The sequence below is a fragment of the Saccostrea echinata genome, unplaced genomic scaffold (genome assembly GCF_033153115.1).
Source record: "Saccostrea echinata isolate AGI-Se365-2 ecotype Australia unplaced genomic scaffold, CSIRO_AGI_Sech_v1 ptg000002l, whole genome shotgun sequence".
NCBI lineage: Eukaryota > Metazoa > Mollusca > Bivalvia > Ostreida > Ostreidae > Saccostrea > Saccostrea echinata.
The window spans coordinates 17,128,722-17,135,512 of record NW_026889751.1 but is presented as its reverse complement, the minus strand read 5'-3'; the positions used below and the strand labels follow the sequence as shown (position 1 = coordinate 17,135,512).

The following is a 6,791-nucleotide window of genomic DNA, read 5'->3' as shown; positions in this document are numbered from 1 at the left end:
ATTTCTCCATACTTTTTACTTAATAAGATTGTGAATAAACAAGTCATTTTATGACATTATTTATATATTTTATTTGATTTTTGATGAGATTAATAGTATGTCAATAAATTTGATTAGAAATATATCAGCCAGATGTTACTTTCGTCTTTGAATTGTAGTTGCATAGACATTTTTCTATTATATTTTTAATGTATTCTGCGGAAGTAGCACAGTTAAAACTTCATCAACGGCTGCAATACACATAAAATCTGAACACAAGTGAAACATGCAATATGTTTAAAGTACTTTACGGAAAATATCGGCGATTTTTTGTGATAAGAAATACATTTTTTTAATCGGAATGACGACAGTTGTTTAGCCTATAGCGATCGGCAGTAAATGACCCTCTGCAAAAATATCAACCCCCACTCCTACAATCTCCCCTGATATTTCTATATTTTCTGTAATATTCCTACATTTCATCATTTTTTTCAAACATTAATATTTTTCTTTAAATTGATTGATTGTATGTTTTTTACGCCCCGTTCGAGAATTTTTCACTCATATAGAGACGTTACCTTATACCGGTGAAGGGCATCATTTAAACCTTTACTCGGCACTCAGGACCATTGAGCAGTGAGGGTTCTTTATAGTGCCAACGCCTACCGTGATACGGGGCCTCGGTTTTTAAGAACTACACGAAGGACCTGAAACTTTCATTTCAAAGTGCAGTTGCTACCTATTTTTATCGACTTATGTCAGTCGCGGCCGAGATTCGAACACACGACCTTCCGATCACGGAGCGAGCGCTCTACCGACTGAGCTACCGTGACGGTCGTCCTGTAAAGGAAATCTTCTAAATATATATTTTAGCTAGCTATGTCCCCGTATCAAGGATTCGGGGGTATATAGTTTTTGCCCTGTCCGTCTAGCTGTCTGTGTGTCTGTCTGTCTGTTTCTCTGTTTGTCCGCAAAAACTTTAACATTGCCCATAACTTTTGATTGGTTGAAGCTATGGCTTTTATGTTTCACATGTGTGTTCCTTGTGACAGGACCTTTCTTTGGGTACCATCATATTTGACCTTTTGACCTTGGAGTTTAACCCAGTTTTGCAAAATTTTACCGAACTGTAACCTTGGCCAAAACTTTTGAACGGTTGGGCTAGGGCTTTCGTACTTCACGTATGTAATCCTTGTGACAAGACCTTCATTTGGATACCAACAACTTTGACCCTTTGACCTTGACCTTGGAGTTTGACCTACTTTTGAAAAACTTTAACATCGGCCGTAACTTTTGAACGGTTGGTGCTAGAGCTTTCATACTTCACATATGTATGACCTTGGAGTTTGACCTATTTCTGAAAAACTTTAACCTTGGCCATAACTTTTGAACGATTTGTGCTACGGCTCTCATATTTCACATGTGTATTTCCTGTTAGAAGGCCTTTCCTTGGGCACTATTAATTTTGACCATTTGACTTTGACCTTGATGTTTGACTTACTTTCGAAAAACTTTAACCTTTTCCATATCTATTTAATGGTTGCTGCTAGGGCTTTCATATTTTACAGGTATATTTCTTGAGACGAGACCTTATTTTGGGTAGCAACATATTTGATTTGCATTTGAGAAAGTTTAAACTTTGCTTTAAGTTGCCATGCGGGAGCATCAGTGTTTCACAAACACATTTTTTTTTTTTGCATAAATAGGGAATAATTCAAGATATAGAGACAAGTTTAAATACTTTCGTGTGTTTTAATTATGAAGTAATGGACTATAAATATGGAACAACTTCGTTACCACTTTATGTTGCCAACACTTTATGAATTTTTGTGTTCTTTGGTTATAATTTTTAATTTTACTGCAGTCAGGAGTGCAACGAAACTGTTTTTTAAATTATTAATGATCTTCATCTATCTTTACTAAAACAAAAATTGAAAAAAAAATGTTTGATACTATTTGATGTTCGAAACATTATGCCTATCAACTAATTACAGACATATTACAGTAAATTCAGAGAAAAGGTTTCATCACTTAACACATATTTTTGAATATAATGTATATATATTACACATTGCAAATAATCATGTTTTGATATCCTGAAAATATGAAAAACTTAATGATAAAAAAATATCAAAACGACAAACTGATTTACTAACAAAGAATGGGTTAATGTGTGTTATATTTTTAAAAATAATGTTAAATAAAATACATATCAGATGTCAGAAGTGCAACACAATATTGTAAAATATGGTCACTTCAAAATCTAGTATGTTTGAAAGAAAACTTGTATATCAAAATTCTTTTTTTGATTTAAAGAACTGACTTATGGACAAAAATGATCTGGGGGAAGGTAATTCTATTGTTTAATAATTATTTCTTTCATATTAAAACTTTTTAAACCAGAATTGCAAAAATAATGTAAAATAACAATTAAAAGCCATTTTTCCACCTATACTCCATTCTATGACCTATTTCATGGGCGCCGTCATATTTTTATCAAGTGACCAGTCGCCCATCGAGGTGCCGATAACGCTGTAAACAAATGCACGCTTTGACTGCTGAGTCATCCTGTATAACGGTGTTTTCCAATCTTTATTAATAGTAAACATAAGTGAAACAAAAGGTATACGAAGTTAAATAGTTCTTTAGAGTTTGTGTTATTTATTTGCGTTTATTATTAACAAAGGTTGTGTTAAGAATAGTGTTTTAAAACGTATTCTATGTTGAACCAGCTCCCAATTCTCTGTAGCTGTGCGTAGTGTTGTGTACTAAATTAACCCGTACCGAAAAATGATTAAATAAATATACAGTTCAAAATATGGTAACTGTAACTGAATGATATTACCGAATCTCACGAATGCACAATAAATATATCACATGCCCCAACAGCCCAGTTACCCTTGGTCCTGATCCTATACTTCTGACTAGGGAACCTCTTGAGGCTCTTCGGCAAGTGAGCAGCTGAGATGACGATATGTCCTCATCTCTTATATTTTCTTACCTTTGATCTACATGTAATATGGAAGTGGTTTCATTGCTGACCCCTGCCAGAGACGCTCCCCATGTACATGTAATTCTGTAAATGACAAATGATAAGTACATAGATGTATATATAGGTCTACCCCTTTAGTATAATACTATTTATAGTATAGAGGGGTAGACCTATATGTATACTTATCATTCGTCATTTACAGAATTACATTGGGAGCGCCTACCCCCCTTCCCTCTTCACAACAATGTTATTATTTCCTTTGGTCCTATTTTTTAATGCATACCCTGGCTATTCATTTTTGTAAATAACATAATATACTGTTTACATATCATATAGCCTATTAGTTCATTTCATTGCATTAACATATTGTAATAACATTTTTACTAAGATCTGGAGATCTTACAGGTAGATTTAATATGTGAAGCTTGATAAGTTGATACTGAAGTTTGGTGGTCTGGATCTTTTTTTTCTGTTGGTTATAATTTTCTTGTTTTTATTTTATTTTTTTTACTATTATGATCAAGAATGCCAAGAGAAACATTCAAATTCCTATGTAATGCCACATGCAGCTTCATGTTAAAGTATATGATTGTAACATGTAAATTGACATTTTTGGCTTTTACAGCAAAAATACATCAAGTTCTGCTTTTATTATGTATACAGCAGAAAGTCCTTGGGTGTTTTTTTTTTTTAATTCAAATTTGATTCTGATCTTTTCATTTTGAATTATGCTAAATTCTGTAAAAAATCAGAAAATTCAAATTAAAGAAATCTCAATATTTCAGATCCACCACAATCTTCAGACCCAGGCTGGAGAACAAATGACTAAACAAATTGGCCCCATCTTATGTATGAAGATTTTCTGGATTATCTGATTAACTCAAAGGCCTATAATGGGAAACAAATGAAGTCATTTAGGGCACTGTGGGGCCAGAACTATGTTAACTCTCCTTCCCAGCCAAGAACTACAGGCCAAGATTATTCTGCCTTGATTTTGGTAGTCCGTGAGGATAACAATTGTAGTATAGCAAATGCAAGCTGTACATGCCAAGCAGGTTTGGGAAGGTCATGTAGCCACATTTCAGCTATTGCTTATGCATTTGTAATGGCATGGAGCCAAGGTTTTGCTGGGAAGTCAGTGACGGAAATGCCAGTGTCTTGGGTTAAAGGGGTCAATGCAGCCAGCAATGACCATCAAGTTTCTTTAAAAGAACATGATTTTCAACGATCATCTCAGCATAAGCCCCTAAATCATGATGTGATTGAACGTTCAAAGCCTCAAAAAGAATTTAGGTTTAGAAAAGTAGATTCCATGGGGAATTGCTAGAATTTACAAAGAATTCTTCATTGACAAGCTTATTTAAATGCAATGGAACCATTGTTAATAAAACCATTAATTCAAAACTTTGTCAACAAGTTTCCGACAGCAAAAAGTTTCCAACACAAATGATGTGCAGCATGACAATCATGACATAGATTTTTCAAAGCCAGTCAGTATCTCAGATATTCAGTGTGATGTATGTAGAAAATTTTACATGAAATATGTACATTTTTCTGATAATGAGATTGATGAAATTTGTAAACAAGCAAAAGAGCAGAATTCTGAGTTATGGTTAGATAGCAGAAAAGTTAGAAGAAACTCAATCAAGGTTTAGATTCAATCATTGATATCCCTGATACCATTTTGTAGCATAAAAAAATAAAATTTCTTTTGATTATGTATTTTAGAAAGTCTTTAAGGGTGTGTTGTGATATTCTCTTTTTTTAAGTGATGAAGGACACATGGTCACATGATTCTGTTTGACTTCGTCATAGTCTCCGTTTATATATGTGCAAAACGTGTAAAGCATCAGTTCTTGTATAAATTTTTGACATTTTTTTTACTTTACATACCATCTTATATAAAAAAAAAAGAAAAAAGAAAAGAAAAGAAAAAGTTTTAAAATTCTTGTACACATTAGCAAATAATGAAAAAAGATTGATCCACTCCTCTGTTTCCCTGAACTGTGCGTCCAACAAGTCGGTGACGTCATACACGATCTGTTATAGTACAGCAAGATCATACTCGGTGAACAGAGGGGCGGTATTATTATGTAAAAACAGGTCATAATCAGTATATGATGAAATATTTTTAGAGAAACGGGGAAACCAAAAATTATTTTTGCATGGCTGATGATGGAAATGTATTCTATATCTTATTTCGCTTATTTCGCTTACGTGTGACGTCATAGTTGGTTTTTCCCGTACTCGAGAAATGTAAACATGACAGGTTTTTGTCATGCTTACGTCCTCTTTAACGAGGCCCTGTGCAATATTGAGGTCAGCTTCACGATTCGAAAATTTTACAGTTAATCAATAACTCGAAGGACTTGCTTTCCAACTTAAATCTAAAAGTATTGAATGATAGAATTTTTTGTGAATTACGTTTTTTGTTGTTTAAGTTATCTAAAAAAGTACGTAATTTTCCCTATCCAGATGTAGTGGGATAGAAGAAACTTGCCTTTTCGACTTAAACCCTATTCATTCTCTGATATATTTTAAAAGATACCTGTCCACTTATATATTTTTATATATGCTTAAAAAATCCCATTATGAACAGAGTAATGAGCCCGGAAACATGGAGAATTAAAACTCCACTTAGATACAGTAGGGCATAGTATTTGTCAATCAGTATCTCTTAAATAAGGTAAGAAACCTAATGATATAACTGCTTTAAGATATGTGGGACATACTTAATTAGAAATATACAAAATATGAAAAAAAATTGAATGATAAGTATATTTTCAGCTCAAGGTCCTTCTTCTCCTTAAATAAAGTTTTACTTTTTTATCCAGGGGTCTGTTCTATTGCAGCTTCAGGAAATTTGATTAGAATGAATGTACAATATGATGATATAAGTTAAAAATGTATAATATGTAGGTGATTTTTTTAATTAATTTGGTGGTCATTATGTTTTAGTTCACCAATGAATAAGAAAATGAGCAATTTTGTTGGAGTCATTTAAAAAAAAATTGCTCGGGAACTTCCGGGCTACAAAAATAACTTATGTGAATACTTTGTTATATAATGTTCAATCAGATTTGATAAAATCTTCACCGCAGGGGCTAATTAAGGTGGATCAGAACAGGGAGTCGATAGATGGCATACGAAAGTATAGCAAGAAAATCTTTAAAATAAAAAATCAGGAACATCGGGGCCATAATCAGTCTATTAATATTAAAGCGTCCTCGAGTTGTTTGGATTTAAGTTTGAAAACCAACTACAGCTCTTTGAAAATACATTTTAATGTAGATAACAACTGCATATAACATTCTGATGAATCAGTAGAATTCAGCAAAAATTAATTGTATGTACTAATGCACAGTATTTTAATTAATGTGAAAAATGTATGAACAAACGGGCAGTATTTTTCTTTCTAAGAATGCACAGTAAACACATTTTGAAAGGATTTTAAGACTCACTGAAATGGTGGAGAAATATAGATTCTTTTAAAATATATCTGGTTATTGGGCCGGGTTTTCAAAACATGGTTTGGACTGTCACAGTAGCCTAGTGGTATGGTGCTCGCTCCGTTATTGGTGGTCCGGGAGATGTTCTCGTTCGTTCGCACGCGACAAACCTAAGACGTACTACATAGGTAGTGACTGTTCCCTCGCCAAGCGTTAGAATTGAAAGACACAGTTCTTTCAGATGAGACCTTAAAAACCGAGAAAGTCTTTAATGAATTTGAAGGTCTTTCCATGCCAAGAAAACAATTTTTTTTTAATTTACCAGTCAACTTCAATTGTTATCGGAAGAAATAATAGAAAAGTAAATTTAG

The 6,791-nt window shown here is 33.3% G+C and overlaps 1 protein-coding gene across 1 annotated transcript in view; it reads right to left on the bottom strand.

Moving 5' to 3' along the window:
• LOC133178072 (uncharacterized) overlaps window positions 1-6,791 on the bottom strand; it is a 235,357-nt gene that overhangs the window by 180,450 nt on the left and 48,116 nt on the right. The gene's annotated exons all lie outside the window — the stretch shown is intronic.